The sequence below is a fragment of the Neofelis nebulosa genome, chromosome 1, assembly GCF_028018385.1.
Source record: "Neofelis nebulosa isolate mNeoNeb1 chromosome 1, mNeoNeb1.pri, whole genome shotgun sequence".
Classification (NCBI taxonomy): Eukaryota; Metazoa; Chordata; class Mammalia; order Carnivora; family Felidae; genus Neofelis; species Neofelis nebulosa.
Window position 1 is genome coordinate 39,166,599 of NC_080782.1, and position 20,546 is coordinate 39,187,144.

The window sequence follows — 20,546 nt, forward strand, 5'->3', positions numbered from 1 at the left end:
AAGCAGTGAATCTATAGATTTCTTAGATCCACTATCAGGGTTCTGGATTCACAATACATAAATAATGTGGCATGCTGACTAAATTATGACATAAGCCGGACAACTGTCCCATAAAGATTCACGTTCTCCCAATTGAGAAGTTGTACAACTAAATATCACAATGAATAGATACAGGATTAAAAAGTCACATGAATCATCTTATTCATTTAGCAAAGGCATCTCACTTGCCTCTCCATTTTGCCTCACTACACAAGCCTTTCTGACAAAGCATGGTAGCTCCTATGTAAGCAGGCATGGCATCAGTTAAGAGAGCTCAATCAGATAAAGTGACAGATAGCTTTCTTACACCGGAATCAAGAAACCCTCTCACCATTCTCATGGGAATGTTCTGGGATGACTATAGTGGCCTTAATGTATCTGATTTAAAATGGAGCTGGAAACTTCATTCGACAGCAGAAATAAGATCACGATAGTAGTGAAAAGTGTGCTCTAGAGTAATACATAGTCTGAAATCCATTTTTATCACTGTTCTTTAATATTTCAAATCAGATGTCTAATTTATTAACTCAACTAAGTCTGAACAACATGTTATTTTCCCTGTTTTGTTCTCTCTTGGTTATACACCTGAAGCATGCTGCTACATTCTTAATGGAAATAAACAAATTGTCCATTTAGAAAGAGAACCTCCATTACCAGGTGCTAATAAAATATATAAGAGTAAAATTCAAGATTAGGATTAAGAGTGTTGGAAAGGAAAACTTATCTATGTTGATAATAAAATTACAGTAATGCAAATAGGTATCTCTTGTGTGAAATGTACTCCAGGTGGGATAGGACTGTTCTTGATGTCAAATGAAACTTAAAATGGAGTAATCAGAATAAACTCTTTGTGTACTCACTTAAACTTGTTTTGTACCAAGATGAATTTTCTGAAACAATATGTAGGAGAACATGAAGTCATGCCATACTTTTAAGTCCACAAGTTGCTACAAGTTATTTTAGGCTTTTTTTTTTTTTTCCCTGAAAGGGACTAAGTATACAGAAAACCTGGTGAGGCCTACATCGAAGAGATAAGAAAAGATATCTAACAGGGGCACCTAGGTAGCTCAGTTGGTTAAGCATCTGACTTCGGCTCAGGTCATGATTTCATGGTCCATGAATTCTAGCCCCATGTTGGGTTCTGTGCTGACAGCTCAGAGTCTAGAGCCTGCTTGGGATTCTGTCTCTCTCTGTCTCTCTCTGCCCCTCCTCCGCTCGTTCTCTGTCTCTCTTTCAAAAATAAATACTTAAAAATTTTTTAAAAAGAAAAGATGTCTAATACTAGTATTGCTAATACTGTATTGCTACAATATTGTTAATAGTGTATTAAGTGGGTGTTACAAATCTTTGGAAAATTTACATTATTTTCAATTAATTTTATCTTGAAAGATAGGAGAAAACAAAAAAAATAAAGAAATATTATTGAGAAATTAAACCAATTGGCTTTGCCAATCTTCTTGAATTAATTGATAAAAATGAGGCATAAGATTGAATTTTGACCCATGTAAGAGAGCTATGTTCTGTTTGTTCACATACAGTGAACAATGCTAATAATAAATTAATGTCCTGCATTTGTAAGAAGATATTGCCAGGCACCCATGGTTCTTTTTAAAAAAAAATTTTTTTTTAATTTTTTTTTAACGTTTATTTATTTTTGAGACAGAGAGAGACAGAGCATGAACGGGGGAGGGTCACAGAGAGAGGGAGACACAGAATCTGAAACAGGCTCCAGGCTCCGGGCTGTCAGCACAGAGCCCGACGCGGGGCTCGAACCCACAGACCGTGAGATCATGACCTGAGCCGAAGTCAGACGCTCAACCGACTGAGCCACCCAGGTGCCCCCCAAAAAATTTTTTTTTAATGTTTACTTATTTATTTTTGAGAGAGAGCACAAGCAGAGGAGGGGCACAGAGAGAGATACACACACAAAACGTGAAGCAGGCTCCATGCTATGAGCTGTTAGCACCGAGCCCAATGAGGGTCTCGACCTGAGCTCAATGAGATCATGACTTGAGTTGAAGTTGGACACTCAACCAACTGAGCCACTCAGGCACCCAGTGTTCTTGAACCAGACTTAGCAGTCACCCCAAAATGCCCATTTCATCATGACATCTTTTGCATTATTCTTGTTGTAATATTAGCCCCAAATTTCCTGTCTATCCATTCTAATTTGCAGGGTATGTGGTCTAATATAATGTTAATATATTTAGGCAAAAATGATTAGATATAATCATTTTTAATAAATAATCATAAATAATTATTATTTTAGTTTATTTGTTTTGAGAGCAAGAGCATGAGTGGGGGAAGGGAAGAGAGAGAGAGACAGAGAGAGGGAGAAGGAGAGAGAGAATCCCAAGCAGGCTCCATGCTCACCACGGAGCCCAGAGATGGGGCTACATGCCATGACCATGAGATTATGACCTGAGCCAAAATCAAGGGTTGGCAGCTTAACCAACTGAGCCACCCACGTGCTCCATAAGCATGACTTTTTGATCAATATCTCCAATTATCGATACTCAGAGATTGACAAAAATGTGAAATTGTAAGTGCTGTTTTACTCATTAGAAAGCCTAAAAACATGATTGAATTAAATAGCTGTCCAAAATAAAAACTTAAAATTAAATATAAAGGGAGTCATTAACTGTCACCAAAAGAATAAATGTCCTCAGTGAAAAAAAATCCATGGCCTAGGATTTAGCCTCTGAAAAATCTGAAGATTACATGCTGTTGGAAAAATGTCTTTAAATAAACTCCTTCTCAAACAACAGAGCTAGAGGTATCACACTTTCTGACTTAAGATCATATTACAAAGGTATAGTAATCAAGGCAGTGTGGTGCTGGCATAAAAATAGACATATAGACCAATGGAACTGAAATCCAGAAACGAACCCTCACATATATGAGCAACTAATATTTGACAAGAGAGCCAAGGATACTCAAAAGGGAAAGGATAATCTGCTCAATAAATGGTGTTGGGAAAACTGGATAACCACATGCAAAAAAAAAAAAAAAAAAAAAAAATCAAACCCTACCTTACACCAATCACAAAAATTAACTGGAAATGGATTAAAGATTTAAACATATAAAATGAAGCCATAAAACTCTTATAAGAAAACATAAGGAAAAAGCCACTTGGCATTGGTGTTTTTAGATATGACACGAAAAGCACAAGCAATAAAAGCAAAAATTAATAAGTGGAACTACATAGAACTAAAAATTTGAAAATAATAAATAGGTAAATAATAAATAAATAAATAAATAAATAAATAAATAAATAAATACTAAAAAGCTCTTGCACAGCAGAAGAAATGATCAGCAAAATAAAAAGGCAATGGGAGAACATGTATGCAGATCACATATCTGATAAAAAGAGTTAATATCCAAAATATATGAAAACTGACAACTCAATAGAAAAAAAGCAAACAATTCAATTAGAAAAATGGGGAATGGAACTGAATAGGTCTTTTTCCAAAGAAGATATACAAATGGCCAACAGGTACATGAAAAGATGCTTGACGTAACTGATAATCAGAGAAATGCAAATCAAAATCTCAATAAGATATCACCTCACATCTAGTAGAATAGCTATCATCAAAAAGACAAAAGATAAGTGTTGGTGAAGTTGTGGGGAAAAAGGAACTCTTGTGCACTGTTGTTGGAATATGAACTGGTTTAGCCACTAAGGAAAACAACATGGACATTCCTCAAAAAATGAAAAACAGATCCATCTGGAGCTCCTGGGTGGCTCAGTTGGTTGAAATGACACTTGATTTCAGCTCAGGTCATGATCTCATGGTTCCTGAGATACAGCTCCAGATTGGGCTCTGCGCTGACAGAGCAGAGGCTGCTTGGGATTCTCTCTCTCTTCCCCCTCTGCCTCTCCCTGGCTCGCATGCATGCTCTCACATATGTGCTCTCTTTCGCAAAATAAATTAATTAACTTAAAAAAAAGAGATCCAGCAACCTATCTATATCTATGTCATCTATGTCTATACATATATAATATTATAATATATATCAACCATGAGAAAGAAGAAATCCTGCCATTTGTAAGAATATGTATGACCCAATATGAAGGCATTATGCTAAGTGAAGTAAGTCAAGTAAAGACAAATACTAAATGGTACAAATTATACATGCAATCTTAAAAAGCATACTCCTAGAACCAGGGAGTGGAATGGTGGTTACCAGGGACTGAAAGGTGAGGGAAATGAGGAGATGTTGGTCAAAGGGTACAAACTTCCAGTTAAGGATGAATAAGTTCTGGGACTCTAATGTGCAACATGATGACTATAGTTAATAATACCATATTATATACTTGAAAGTTGCTAAGAGAGATCTTAAATATTGTCACCACAAAAATAATCATTATGCGCCATGATGGAGGTGTTAGCTAATGTTATGGTGGTAATTATTATTAATATGTAAGTGTATCAAATCAATACATCGTATGCCCGAAAGTTATATAATGTTATATATCAATTATATTTCAATAAAGTGAGGGAGGAGGAGTGGGAACCAAACAAACTCTAAATGACCTCTTCTCTAAATGACCATATTCTTACATAGAAATAGAAACCATTAAATATAAATAAATAGCCTTAAAATAATCCAAAAGCTATTGTAGGAAGACATTATCAAATATCTCATTCTAATAGTCGTTTAATATAACCTGTATTAATTTAGGCCTTTTGTGAGGTGTATATTTATTTTTCTTTAACTTTCAACAATTTATTACTCAGTTGTATTTCTGTTTATGAAGTGTTGTCCTTTAAGGTTTAAAAATGAAGTCTGCAATTTTTGATTTTCACTAAATGAGAGGAAATTCTATTCTCCAACCTTCATTCTATGTTTGAATCAGTAGGATACTGAGTAATAAAAAGTCACTTGAATACCAATCATGTGTCCAAAACTTTGTAGATGCTCGGAGAGATGCTGGATTTAGTACAGAACCATTCTGTTAAGGATCTAGGCCTCCCTCAGTTATAAATCTTAAAGAGATATTTTTACAATAATAGCATCCTCTACAAGAAAGGAACCATGTAAGTAATGATGGCTGACTCTCTGGGAATTGACTCAGAACCATTGCCTTCTTGAAAAGCGCCCACCTTTATCTTCCATGGCATCTTTCTCTTCTGCTTTCTGTTTCACTTTGTAGTCACTTTTTATCAATGTCTTCATGAAGTTCTCCTTTCTCATTAGTCTTTAAACTCTTGGTGTTTGTAGAGTTCTGTCCTTGGCTCTCTCTTCCATTTTTGTTTTTTTGCAAATGTTTATTTATTTTTGAGAGAGAGAGTGTAGCAAGGGAGGTGCAGAGAGAGGCAGGGACGGGGGATCTGAAGCAGGCTCTGTGCTGATAGCCAAGGGCCGGATACAGGGCTCTAACTCACGAAAAGGTGAGATCATGACCTAAGCCAAAGTTGGACACTCAACCGACTGAGCCCATCCAGGCGCCCCTCTCTTCTATCTTTTTCAACCCCCCAGGCCCAGTTGAATATATTCATTCCCATGGATAAACTTACACATTGTTTATTCATATCTTACAGATGAATTTGTTACCCACTTCTCTTCTCAGAGCCCTGACAAACTAGATGACTCCACCAAATGTCTTGAAACTGCAGTTGAATGCATGCGAAACTGAACTCTTCATTTCATCGCCCCTAAGGTATAAACCTCCAGTATTTCTGTCTAACCAGTTCAGAAATCATCAATTGCCCATGCCTCCTCCCTTTCCCACACCAACCCACCACCTAAACCACTTCCATGTCTTATAATGTCTGTCTTCTGGCATCTATCACCTCTCTTTAATCCCTTATCCTTCAGTCACATTCTCATAATTTCTCTCCTGATTTATAGAAACTTGTTTTAAATTGTCTCCTTTGCCCCCAGGTTTTTTCTTACCTTTAATTTACTTTGCATACTTTAAAAAAGCAAATCATGTTATGCAGTTTCAAATTTTCTATTTGCCTTCAACATCAAACACCTTACCTTGACTAATAAACTCTTCAAAATCTGACCTTTTATCTCCAATGTTATGTTTTATAATTTCAACCTTCCTTTTACAATCAACACCTGCCCACTGCCATTCCCTTCCTAATGCTCAACATACACAAGCCCTTGTTTCATTATATTAATCTATTTAGTCTCCTGACTGTATCAGGATCTCCTGGGTTTTCACGTACTGCTCTTTTGTCTTATTGATTGATATACTTCCTCCTCCATTTCTTGTCTGTCAGATCCCTACTGGACTTCCTCTGGCTCATAGACCCTTTTATTTTGAACCTGGGTTTCAATGTCTTATCTCTAGGAAGATGTCCTTATAAATACCTTGATCGTGTTTTATCACACATCATTTCACCTGTTTCCATGACTGATTTCATCATAAATTTAAGCACTTTAACTTTAAGGAACTGACACTATTTGAGTTTGTATTTTTAATATCCAGAATTTTGGTTAACACTGGGATGAAAAGTAGATTTTCAATATATTTGTACTGAATTAATGATTGAATAAATAAGCTCATTAATTCATTTATTCCACAAATATATATTAAGTGACTACTATATCTCAAGATCTGTTCTGGCCCTAAAAATAAAATGAGGAAAAAGAAAACAAGAACTCTCCTCTATTGGAACTTTTATTTTATTTGGAAGAGATGGAATATAAATGTTAAATAAGTAATTTCAAATAGAGTAAACAAAAGAAATAGAATCTTAAAGCCTTAAATGTATCTTAACTTCAACAAGTGAATATGAAATTTTTAATTCCTAATTCTCATTTTCTCCTTCTCAATAGAACTCTATTTTTGTTTTAATTGGCAATGTGCCAATACAACATACTCATTTTTCAGAATTCCTAGTAATTCAGTATATCCATGTGATGTACTCCTAACCAATAAGCTCAAGTCACTGGAAAAACCAGACCAGGTTGTTTGGGCTTTTTGCTTCTTTTTTTCCTTCATCCATCCTTCTACCTGGGAAGTGGGACAGATGATTATCAAACATGACAATCAGTCATACCCTAAGCATGCAAAGTAGGAAGACAGGAATCTGATTCCTAAGCAGCATTATCAACCATGACTTCCCTAACCCTAGGCTCCATGTCAGCAGTAAACACTTATTTACTAAGCCACTTTGTTAAGCTTCTGTTAAGTGTACTCTAATGCAATCCTAACTCTTACAGTAGCTATCCAGATATTAGTGAAAGAAAAATGCTTACATATTTCAGAGAATCAGCAGTTAGTATAAGACACATTTTACCATTATGAAAATACAAAAATAACGTTCAAAATATTTTTGTGAAAATTTGCATTTTATATCTATACAAGAGGATTTTAGAATGAGAAAAATATGTATTATCATTTTAATTCTTATTAAACAGAGCCATATAATTTTATAGTATTGACATCAATATATTCCTGATCTGTAGAAGATATAGCAAGTAAATGACACTATGAAAAATCTTATAAAAGATTGGACATGGACAGAAAAAGTCACTTAAGAACAGAAGGCATGAAACTGATACTTTTCTTAGTGGGGTGGGGGCAGACAGGGAATAATATTAGCAGAGTCAGCAAATACATAATGCCATGAAGACCAATAAGGTATTTTTTCTTTGTACATTTTTAACCCATGATTGTCTCCTGATGGTAATCTAAATATTATAGCTTCATTTCTTCAGCCTCTGACTCTGATATTTAAAAAAAGAAATTACATTTAAAATTAACCTAGGAAGATTCATACTTAAGTTTTCATTATTTTTTTTCCTTAGGGGAAGAGTTCATCAGCTTCTCCTTAGCCACCTGGGATTGTGAGTGTGTGTGGTGCTCATTGTGTCCATAACTGACTTTGCATACAGTTTTTGGTACAGATAGGAGGAAAGAAAATAAGCAAAAAGATTTTCACTCCCAAATTGCTTGTATGTGGTATTTTCGTTCCTGATTAAAAACACAAAATTAAAAAGCTTATGTTTTATTAATACTTGAAACAAATAATATGAATTCACCCTCCCTAGAAAGATGGAGCAGAGCAATTCTTCATGAAAGGCTCTAGGAGCTGTCTCCAGACCGAATATGGATCCCCTGCCCTGCAGTCTCCAGCAGGGTATTAGGTATCAGCTGCCTCAAAGGTTGGCGCCAACCTTCTTCTTCAGTGCACCACAAACCAGAATTAATTGCAAATCAATCGAACAAAGTACAACTGATCAGTAAACCAATTAGTAACTTTAGCTATTCATCCTGTCTTCATTTACTAGGGGGAAAAGTGGGAAATGGAAGTGCTTTTTAGACCACATATAAGATTCCAGTCTTTCCTTCACTGCCCTCTGCTTCCCCACACATTTACATTACAAGAACATTCATATGTAAACCCTGTGAAAAGCATGTTGCATAAATATTATGTAAGTGGCCTTAGAATTTGTCCATTTTATTTGGGAAGTATAAATTAGCCCTGGAGGAGCTATAATTGCTGGAGGAAATAAAACCAAATACATTTTCCCATGCAAATATGGTATGTTTTATTTTTTAAATTAGCTTGAGAAAAAAAATTAATATAGCACTTTGTCTACAGTTTTTATTATATTATACTCATTCTTAAATGGTATATATTTGAAGGTCTCTGATTTAAGGGTAAGTATCTCCTAGAGTTATATGGCAATAGTTATCCTAAATTTCATTATGTGGGTGATATATTTTTGGTGTATATATATGTATATACCAAAGGATAGAAAAAAATACTAATATATACTAAATATAGTATATATAAAATAGACTAAACATAGATATAAAATAAATTTATATTTATAGTTTTCTCAGTTTCCTGTCAGTGCCAGATGAATTCCACCACTGACATGTGTTACCTCATGTGTTACCTGTTAGTGATTGGAGGTTCATATTATATACTTTGTACATGTTTACATTCTAATACTTATCAGGATTCTTTCTCTTTACTTAATTGCAGTGCAGGATATCAATTTCCAGTGAATCACTAGACTGGTTTTATATAAAATTATTCTGCTTGAGGGGTGCCTGGGTGGCTCAGTCAGTTAAGCGTCCGACTTCGGCTCAGGTCACGATCTCGCGGTCCGTGAGTTCAAGCCCTGCGTCGGGCTCTGTGCTGACTGCTCAGAGCCTGGAGCCTGTTTCAGATTCTTTGTCTCCCTCTCTCTCTGACCCTCCCCCATTCATGCTCTGTTTCTCTATGTCTCAAAAATAAATAGACATTAAAAATATTTTAAAAAAATTATTCTGCTTGAGAAAGAAATTAAATTCAAGTTAGTACTGTCATTCGTAGAAGATAATGGGTTTTTAGTCTAGCTCAAGAGAAAATGTTTAAAAAACTTGCATTGTCTTATTATGAATTCAGACCATTGCTAATGCCATCCTGTGAATACAAATGGTGGTATCCCAAAAAAGTAAATTTTTACATACACTAGTTAAAATAGAATGAGTTCATTGGAGACCACTTGAAATTCCCATGGAAATTCATCCAGTTAATTTACTTACAGTAGTCTTCTGTAGGCTCTGTTGCTTAAAAATCAATGATAGAGAAAATCTAAATTGTCATCATGTTGTTTTTAATCACTGCAGAGTAATTTATTTACTTCAAAAATATTTTCTTCCAAAAATAAATATATTTAAATAGGAAATTCTAAGATAAAGGAGTAGATTGTCTAATAAAATCACTTCATGTATAGTGCCTTATAACAGAGTATTTTTTCCCACCCCTTGTGACACTGCTGTCATTCATTTCACTTATCCACACACTATAATCACCCAGCATTGTTATTATTACTTTGAACAGTTATCTTTTAGATAAGTTAATAATAAGAAAAATAAAAGATTTTATTTTTGATTTAATGTATTCATTCTTAAATTATCTTTTTATATAGATCCAATTTTCTGATCTATATCCGTTTTCTTCGGCCTGAAAAACTGAACATTTCTTCCTGGCAGGTATGCTGGCAATGTGTATATTACACTTTTAAAAATTATCCTACAGGGGCACTTGGGTGGCTCAGTCGGTTAAGCATCTGACTCTTGATTTCAGTTCAGATCAAGATCTCACCATGGTCTGTGAGATCAAGCCCCGTGTTGGTCTCTGCACTGACAGTGCAGAGTCTGCTTGGGATTCTCTGTTTCCCTCTCTCTCTGCCCCTCATCTGCGTGTTCTCTCTCTCTCTCTCTCTCTCTCTCTCTCTCTCTGTCTCTCTCTGTCTCTCTCTCTCTCTCTCTCTCTCTCAATAAATAAATAGATAATGAAAATCATGTAAAAATTAAAAAAAAAATTGTCCTACAGTTGTTTTCTTTTTTTTCCCCCCAGTCTCTTTTTTCTCTGTTTTTTAGTTTGGGAAGTTTCTACTGACCTATTTTCAGGCTTAGAAAAGCTTACTTCCTCAGCTATGTTGAGTACACTGTTGAGTCCATCAAAGGCATTCATCATTTCTGTTAGTGTCTTTATTTCTGGCATTTCTTTTTGATCCTTTCTTAAAGTTCTTATGTCTCTGCTTATACTATCCCTTCTTGCTTGTTGTCTTTTTTTGCCCTATCGGCTCCTGTAAAATGTTAGTCATAGTTACTTTAAATTCCCTGTCTGACAATTCCAACATTCATGTCTGAGTCTGTTTCTGATTATTGCTTTATCTCTTCATACTGTGTTTACTTGCCTTTTGGCATATCTTGATTTTTTTTATTAAAAGCTGGACATGTGTATTAAATAATAAGAACTGAGGTAATCTGGTATTTCATGTGAGAATTTACAGTAGGCTGGCTAGAAGTCAGGCTATGTTCAATGTGTGTTCTAGCTATAGGTGCCAGAGGCTTCCAAGTCCTCTAATGTCCTTAGCTTTGTATCCCCTCTTGACTTTGACCTTCCCTATATATTCTTCAAATGAAGCATCCATATTTTTCAGCTGTAATTCACTGTTATACTTGAGGATTACTGGCATTATGGTAATATGTAGAGGAGGAAGGGAGCTCCATACCCTTCTAGTTGAATGTCACCGTCTTTAGTGAGCCTGTGCCTTGGAGCTGTGACATTCACAAGTGCTTCTTCAGTGGCACAACTTTTTTTTTTCCTCTGCCTCCTGCTTCTTTCCTTGACAGCATTGCCCCTAATTTATTTCCCTGAATCCCGGATCCATTTTGGAAAAAAAAATTTTTTAGTTATTGTTTCTTTGAATTGTGTTTCTCTTCCCTTAGGTGAGACAGCAAGGCTACAAGTCGGTTTAATGGGAGGAGAAATACCCCTCCTCCAAATAGTATAAAATATTGGCAAAGCCATTTCTCCTGGAGTACAGACCTTTTATATGGTAAAAGTTCTGGGCATATTTCACAATGATTACTCCTTCCCTTCCCCTGCCAGCATCATGAGGGTATCTTTCTCAGATCTTCACCATGAGAATTTAGGATAAGGGAGGATGGTGGCTAGAAATAAAGATTATAAAAAGGGGGTGGTTCCCGTAAGACTGTCACCCCAGGTGACATCTTAAGACATCTTAGTCTTATGCTAGTTAACACTCAGACTCCAATAACTTGTAAAAATTAACATTTAAGTATTTCTACCAGTGTAACAAGGCTCCAGCAACTCATGTTCCAGACACGCAGAGCTCAACTGTGTCTCTGGGTATGAGTCTGTCTCTCCAAATTTGGGGGTAGCAATTTCCCTGTAACCTCAATTCTTTGATGTATCAAAGAAAGGTCATTCATTTTCAGTTTGTCATTTTTTCCTAGTTGTAGGACAGAAGTGATAAATTCCAATCTCTTTACATGTTAGAGTGGAAACCAGAAGTCAATGCTACAATGTAAGGAAACACAGGTTACTATAGTAAAACCTAAGGATGGTAAAATTCAAGTGTGGGAGACAGGAAAAACTTTTGGAGTGAGATCATAACAGATAAATTAGCCATGTGAACATTCATGGAAAGAACTTTCTAGACAGAGAGTTTAGTAAAAAAAAAAAAAAAAAGCACATAGGTGTGAGAAAGCAGTGGAACCTCGTGTAGTACAATCGAGCTGTAGTATAGAGTTCAAAAAGGCAATATTAAGAAATAAGTTTACCAAAATAAACATACCTATTCCTTGCATATTTTTCTAGTATTTTCTGTTAATATTTTTCCTGGTATCCAGTTACATAAAATCAAAGTTATGTAATTAAAAGATTGATTTCCGCACATAGAATCAGCTCACAGTTTAGAGGGATGCTAAATAGTCTAATCCATCAAAGAAAAAAAAAAACTCCTGTGATATTAGTGTGTTCTTCTCCCTTTTTCTTGTATATTTAAAAGGACACAAACACGTACTCATTTAACTTTAGCAGGGAATTATGGCAATAAATAGAACAACTTGTTCGTTTTTATGTTTATTCTATTCTGTTTTGTTTGACAAGTGTGAGGGGGGATCAAAAAAGAAGGTGCATAAAGGGACCTTGAGGCAGAGAGGCTAATAAGAGCACAACTTCTCTTCTTAAAATATTTTAAAATGTTTTATTCAGTTTTTGAGAGAGAGCGTGAGCAGGGGAGGGGCAGAGAGAGGGAGACACAGAATCCGAAGCAAACTCCAGGATCCAAGCTGTCAGCACAGACCTTGATATGGGGCCCGAATTCATGAACCATGAGATTATGACCTGAGCCGAAATCGGATGCTCAACCAACTGAGCCACCAGGTGCCCCACAAGTTCTCTTTTTATTGCTGTAGCCACTATTCACTATTCACTATGTGAAAGACTGAAGACTTTCACAATCACTGAAAACGGAGGGTTATTGAACATCTCCTCCCCCTATAGGTGAGCAACCACCCCAACCTCTGCACAGGTAGCTGTAGCAACCAATGATGTCATCTACAGTTATAAAGGATTTTAATTTGTGTGACATTATTTCCGTCCTTATAACTCAAATATGACTCTTCAATTTATACACTGACAAAAGAAGAATGCCATCCCAAGTATGTAAAGTTGAGTAACTGAAAACACTGCTGCTTTATCTTTGGTGTATAGTTTATATTTTAACTTGCTGGAGTCAAGGTCCATTTCTTTTTTCTTTCTTTCTGAATAACCAAGGACACTGACAATGCTACTTACATAAAAATAGGAGCACATATAGATTTATATTCAAGTGGGAAATCCTTATTTGTTTCAATAACATAATAAATGTTTTGATTTCTAATTTGCTTAAGAAGCTTTCAAAGAACCTAGGAGATTGAATTAAATCTAAAAATAGATATACATCTTTGACAACTTTTATTTCAAACACGAAAATTAACATTGTCCTTGATATTCTTTAATTATGAGTAGATTTCTGCCTCCCTTTACACTTGGTCCTGAGGCTGAGTTTCCTGTTAGAGATGGTAGTAAGATGTTAGAGAAGAAATGTAACAGAATGATTACCTCATAATAAACTTGAAGATGACCAATTCTAGAAAAGCAAGGATGTGCTCAGAGAACCCAAGTCACCTTCAATATGGCTTGTATGAAAGCCTTCTCTTTCTTTCCAACCCTGCACCCCTGGTCTCTTTCTATTCCCTGTCTCTGTATTCCTGTTCCATTACCTTTGTTCTCACGTATGTGGCCCAATTTGGGTTTATTAGAATTGGAGAAAATTTTGCTATCAAGTAGACAACAGCTTCAGGTTCCTTAAATATTCTATGGTCTGGGAAAAAATTTTCTCCATGCCCAATATCTGTATTTACTAACAGTATTTGTACAGAACTAGAGCTCTGAGGGGGGTTCCAGAAAGTATGTCGATACTTAGCAGCCTTGGTTTCAGATTACAATTTTATTGCATTAATTGGGTAACCTGGGCATTCACCCAACCTGGTTCTTAGGTCAGCATCTTCTAGCATAGAAGGATTTAATTTTCCACCTCTATTCCCTCACTTGTTTGTGCTTTTATCTCAACAATTACTTTCAGTTTTATTATATATTAATACTCATTGCATTGCTGGTCATCCCCTGTAAGCCCAAGGTCAAAATTCCAAAAAAGATGCCACTTTCTCTCCAGGGACATCTGGAATATAAAAGGAATATAAATATAGGAATATAAAGGAATATAAATAAGAAAATACAAGGAATATAAATTTTCTTATAAATAAGAAAATACAAAGGAATATAAATAAGAAAACCCACACTTCTCCACTACAAGTCATTCCCTCAGTTAACCCAAGATGACTCTCTTGGCTAGACAAATAATAGAGTATACAATTTTTTACTCAAGGATCAGGGCTATTTGTAAGTGGAATTGTAGCGAAGGTGGTGAATGGTTAAAGTTGGTAAAAGGTTTTTGGCTGCTACAGATTTGCTTCAGGATCCAAAGGACTACCCACTGAGAGGTTATGCTCCTCTTCATGCAGGTGTTACTTCCACCATGGGCTTCCACTTCTAATTTCCTTGCTTTCAAATATGGCACTGCCTCCCACTCCTTCTTCCAAGTTTTCTCGATGAAACTTCACTCTATGCACAGGTGAGACCTCATCCTGGATCCACCTCTCTTAACTCACTTGTACATTTCCCAAGTGTGAGTCATTGATTCCATAAATTATCTCAGAATGTTAGCAATACAGAAGTTCTGGTCACAACACCACAAGCTAAATATAAGAAAGGATGGGAAGAAGCTTTGGGGCTCCAAATGTGGAAAACAAATCCAGTGTGGGTAAAGGTCAACTAGATTAGATTTCCTCACCAGTGTGGATTTCAACACACCCAATACTTGAACTATTTTACTTTTAAGACAGAGCATCGTTGGGAGGCCCGAGTGGTTCAGTTGGTTAAGCGTCCAACTTCAGATCAGGTCATGATCACACAGGTGGTGGGTTAGATCCTTGTATCAGGCTCTGTGCTGATGGTTCAGAGCCTGGAGCCTGCTTCAGATTCTGTATCTCCCTTTCTCTCTGCCCCTCCCCCATTTGAGTTCTCTCTCCTCTCTCTCTGTCTCTGTCTCTATCTCTCTCTCAAAAGTAAATAAATAAACATTAAAAAAAAAGCATCATTGCCCACATTTCCCAAAGACCAACGATTTTAAAGGAGAGTATAGGCTAATACCATTAAGAGGTAGAAAATTCATGCAAAGTGCTCTCTCATCAATGAACTTTGTAATTTACATTATTAAGTTGAACAATTAAGTTATCTTATAGATACTCAAATATTCATACCACTGTTTTCTACCTTCCCTACTGAGTAAAAAAGTAAGCAAAATTATCACTTTTATTACTATTAGGAGCCAGATTGTTGAGTGTGGCTTTAGATCTCTTTGCTATGTGGGTTTGCACTATTAAATTCCAATCATACACAAAGCTAAACTGGGAGAGTCTTTCCAAACAGAAGGGGCCAGCATGGTTCTGATTTATGACATAAAAAAGCAGAAGGAAACTCATTCTTTCTATAGGCGTTTGTACTCAAGAGGAGAAAAGGACAGATATGATCTGAGTGTGCCCAGTTTTTCTTCTCTAAGTTCAGTCAGTAAAGGAGCAAACGTGTGCTTAGGGAAAATCTTTCCAGAAGACTGAAAAAGCAGAGAATATGCTGCCTTCTATCACAGACTAGTACAAGTATATACTGCCTTATTCATAACTTTGAAATCAAAATGGCTCTATTTTTTTCCAAATTTGTAGCAAACTCATTTAGCTGCAAAACCTCAACTGAGCAGATATTATGCCATTTATTTATTGCTCCTAGTTGGAGCGAATATTCCTTATTTTTGTTATAGATGTACTAACTTGTTGTTAAGCTATTGTGTCACTCCAATCCACCCTTCCATATTTGGCTCTGCAAAGCTGGGGCTGGGACACTCCAAACACATTTTTCCTTTGCCAACTGGTTTCCCATGCTGTTTTACCAGTAAGGGGCAATAAAGGGAGGCAGGAACAGGAGAGAAGAGACTTGCTTCTTTTGCTGGGTTGCTGTTCCTACAGAGTCCCTTCCGTAGGTAATTCCAGCCTCCAGCTTCTTTTGGTGCCTCTAGCTAGAATCACCCTCATAGTTACAGCTGGGAAATGCTTTTTTCTAACCTTCGAAATTCCCATAAACTTTTCTTGCTATTATTTTCTCTGGATCCCGTAGTGTTTTCTGTACTTCTATCTCTCCAGCACCTATGTAGCCAATCTCATATATTAAACTTCTTCTACTGATATATCTGGTAGATTTCTTTTGTCTTGACTGGATTGTGACTGATACTGGTGTGCTCCCCAAGGACCTGCTGGGTGTATTATGCAAGACATGGCATATATACTATATTACCTTTCTAAAACTCAAAAACTTCAGAATTACAAAATACATCTCATGCTTAAGCTTTTGAGCAAGAGATTAAGTATGAGTATTTTTGTAGTGCTTTTAAATAACTGCATCAGAGGGCACCTGGGTGGCTCAGTCAGTTGAGGTCTGACTTCATCTCAGGTCATGATCTCTTGGTTCCTGAGTTGGAGCCCCACATCTGGCTCTCGGCTGTCAGTGCAGAGCCCACTTTGGACCCTTTGTCGCCCTTCTCTCTCTGCCCCTCCCCCGCTTACACTCTCTTTCTCAAAAATGAATAAAACATTTAAACAACTGCATCAGAATCCCCTGGGTTGCTTTTCCGAAAGGCAGAATCCTTGGCTCCACTAGAGACCTCAGAATTAGGTTACATGACTTAGGTTTCAGCATTGTTTTTATTTATTTTTATTTCTTTCTTTTAATTATTATTATTTTTTTTAGAAAATGAGGGTGCATGCACATATGAGAGCAGGGGAGTGGCAGAGACAGAAGGAGAGAGATAAAATCCCAAGCAGGCTCCTCACTGTCTGTGCAGAGCCTGACTCAGGGCTCTATCTCCTGAACTGTGAGATCATGACCTGAGCTGAGCTGAGATCAAGAGTCAGAAGGTTAACCAACTGAGCCACCTAGGCAACCCTAGGCTCTAGCATCTTTAAAATCTTTCCCCAGCTGATCTTCTTGCTTGGTTCAAGAACCACCCTCTTCTATCCACTAGAAAGCAAAAGTGGGCACATATACCTTAGTGGCTACTCTCCTAAGAGCAAACAGAGAAGCTATGAACTGACCATTCAAGAAAGTTCTCATTAATATACTACACAAAAGCCTATTTTCTCATAAGACTCTGTCTGAGGAAAAGAGAGGAGATAGTTTATTGGTACCTGTATTAGTCTGACTGAAGAACAAAACAAACGTATAATAATTGAGGTCATGTTTAGGCTGGCTTCCACCAGCACCATCCTTGAGACCACCCACTGCTGAGCACCTTGCCAATTAGGGTTGAGTAGCATTGTATACTTTCTTTTGGTATCTAGCCTCTGGTTCCTCTCAGCCTCTATAAACTGGTGAATTCTGCTGCTGCTTTTTATGTTAGCTCTTCTTTCCTTACTACCACTAATGGATGCCTATGGAGATACAAATGGGTGTTTGACAACTATCCTAACACCCTGCAGTTTCTGAACTATGTATGCAAATGAAGCTATGTCTGCAACCCCTTAGGAAACATTTCTTCTCAGTAAAGATTAAACAATTATGGTGAGGGCTCCTGGGTGGCTCATTCTGGTAAGCATCAGACACTTGATTTCTTTCAACGTTTTTTATTTATTTTTGGGACAGAGAGAGAGCATGAACGGGGGAGGGGCAGAGAGAGAGGGAGACACAGAATCAAAAACAGGCTCCAGGCTCCGAGCCATCAGCCCAGAGCCTGACGCGGGGCTCAAACTCACGGACTGCGAGATCGTGACCTGGCTGAAGTCGGACGCTTAACCGACTGCGCCACCCAGGCGCTCCCGACACTTGATTTCTTTTGGCTTAGGTCAAGGTTTGGGAATTTGAGCCCTGCTGTTAGTGCAGAGCTTGCTTGGGATTCTCTCTCTCCTTCTCTCTTAAAAAAAACCACAATTATCATGGTATTCAAAAGTGAAACGTGGTATGCATCCAAATTACCAGCAAGATAATGGAGGTGTGTGGGTAGATACTTGTATTTAATTGATACTGAGTAGATAATAGAAAACCTTCCCTCCATATGATGCAAATACAAAATCATTTAAGTACTTAATCCAAGTGCAAATATACACATTCATACAATCACATACTAAGAATAATATAAAGTTAGGCTTGAAGGGACCTTGATCATAACTGAAACAATCATTATATAGGTAACCTCTAAACCGTTTTAATTGCACACCATTATATTCACCTATTTAATGTGTGTAGATATACATGGACTACTGTATTAATATGATATGCACATTACAAATCATACAGGAAAATATGAGAGAAAGAAAACAAATATATGCAGAAGCTCCAAGGTTGTCTTCCTCAATCCCAACAGAGCACCCAGCATGTACCATCAACTGCACACACCTGGAGAGCAACAGAACGGCAATAATAATTGACATCTATATAGAAAGGAAAAGCAAATCAACAACAATGCCAGCAACTGAGTATGTCTATCATCAATGACAGATCACTCAGGTAAGCATACTCACACCCTCTCTGTTGCTATGGCAATTGATGAGAAATCTTGCTTTGCCATTTTTTGGTCTGGGTAAGTGTGATGTCTTGTCTTGCTTTCCCCTCTCAAAGTCCCATGGTTTGTTTTTGTTTTTGTTTTGTTGTTGTTACAAATAAAAGTTGCTGAAGGCATCTCACTCACCACATTCCTACCTTATTTTTCCCCTTCACTGCAGCCCCTTCTAACATATTGTGTGGCCTCCTTACATTACTTTTTCCCCAAAACTATTTTTGATTATCATGTAGATATATAGTATGAATACCAGCATATGCTCCCAAAAGATGGATTTTCCACAAATTAAAATATTCTATTTAGCTCTAAATATGGAAACTAAAAATATACAACCCACTGTGAAATGAATTACTTATACATTGTGTGTCACATTTTAAACTAGCAACTCTATAACCTTAAAATACAGCTCAATCTTAAAGTATTAATTTTGAAATGATGCATTTGTGCTAATGATTTACTGGGAGGAAAAATCCTTTAATCTACCCCTTTTGCTTATGAACTTGAAAGTTGAACTCCATAGAAATGACTGACTGCAACAGCAGGGCTTTTCACCAGCTGATCAAAATTAACAGTTTCTTTCAATTGTTCTAATTAAGACCAAGGGGAGTTCTGGAATGTACCAACAGTATCTCAAATTGCTCTGTTGCTTAAAACTAGCTCTTGGGAAGGAGTATCAGCTTTACCCTACAAATAGTTTAGTCTAAGTTGCTATTCTTACTATTTAATAAAAGACCTTTTATGAATATATCCCATGAGAATTATTTTCAGTTTTATTAGTTTAAAAAGGATAACAAAGATAAGAAACATAATCATCTTGAGTAGAAATTTGTTAGAAACCAGAGGTTCTACCAATGATGTGTAAAACTGATGAAAGCTTTATAAATACTGGTTAGTGTTTTGCATAGTAATAATTTTATCTTAATAATTATTTGACATTCATACTGGAGGCACGACTAGATAAATCAGATAATTGAATCATGAATATAATAATATAAAAATCAAACTTTTTAATATTTTAATATTAAGTAATCTAAGAGTATTGTTGAAAGTGTATATTTTTTCTGCTAGTTGAATATCTCTCAAGAAACATTTTATAAGAAATGCTTTCCTACTACATTTTGGTCTATTGTTATTCATCCTCTAAAGTTCTGATCTGGGTTATTAATAGTACATGTTTTCTTCTTAATAGTAATTTATTTAAAAATTATTCACTTAAAATGTTCATTTTCTTCAACGATCTTGCTTTGGAAGATTTAAATAGGTTTTTGCTATAAATAAAACATTTACCTTAAACGTTATATAAATACTAAAGAGTACATAAAACAAATACCAGTATTTTCATCATTGAAGAAAAAGCAGGGTTAAGTTTAACATCTTGACCTGTATGCAATTCAATAATAGGTTATTTAAATGTTACTTATAAAGTGATAAAAATAATAAAAAAAAAATTTTAAGGTCAACCAATTAAATTCCAAGTGTCCTACATATTATGATAAAGATTCCAGATCCCTATAAGTCAACCAAACACCAGCTTGCTTATAAAGTATGATTGTGTTATGAGTGATGAAAATATTTTGCCTTGCTTCATCACCATTTTAAGACATTTCTTCTTTGAATGTGGCAATTCTCAGTTTAAAGACCTTTGAGAGGGCATACTCTTTAACCTCATACACAATCCCTAAATAAGTAATTGACTCTTTCAACTCTCACCGCTGTGTTAAGATACAAGCAATCTCTTGTTGTAATTAGCATTCTTTCCTAGGAGAAGGATGATGACTGGGTGGCTAAGTGGGCTAACAGTCTTCAGAGAAGCATTCTCTTCCCTAGGGCTGGTCACAGACTATTTAAAACCACTGTGAAAGAGTCAACAGGATTAACATAGAGTCAACTTCCTTGGGAAATGGAGCCAAAGAGATTCTAAGGAGACAAAATACTTCAAGGCAATCACACTAGTGGTGAAAATCTCCAGACTTACTGGTCTTGTCACATCTAATTTAACTGATGACATGAACATTAAGCAGGGCCAC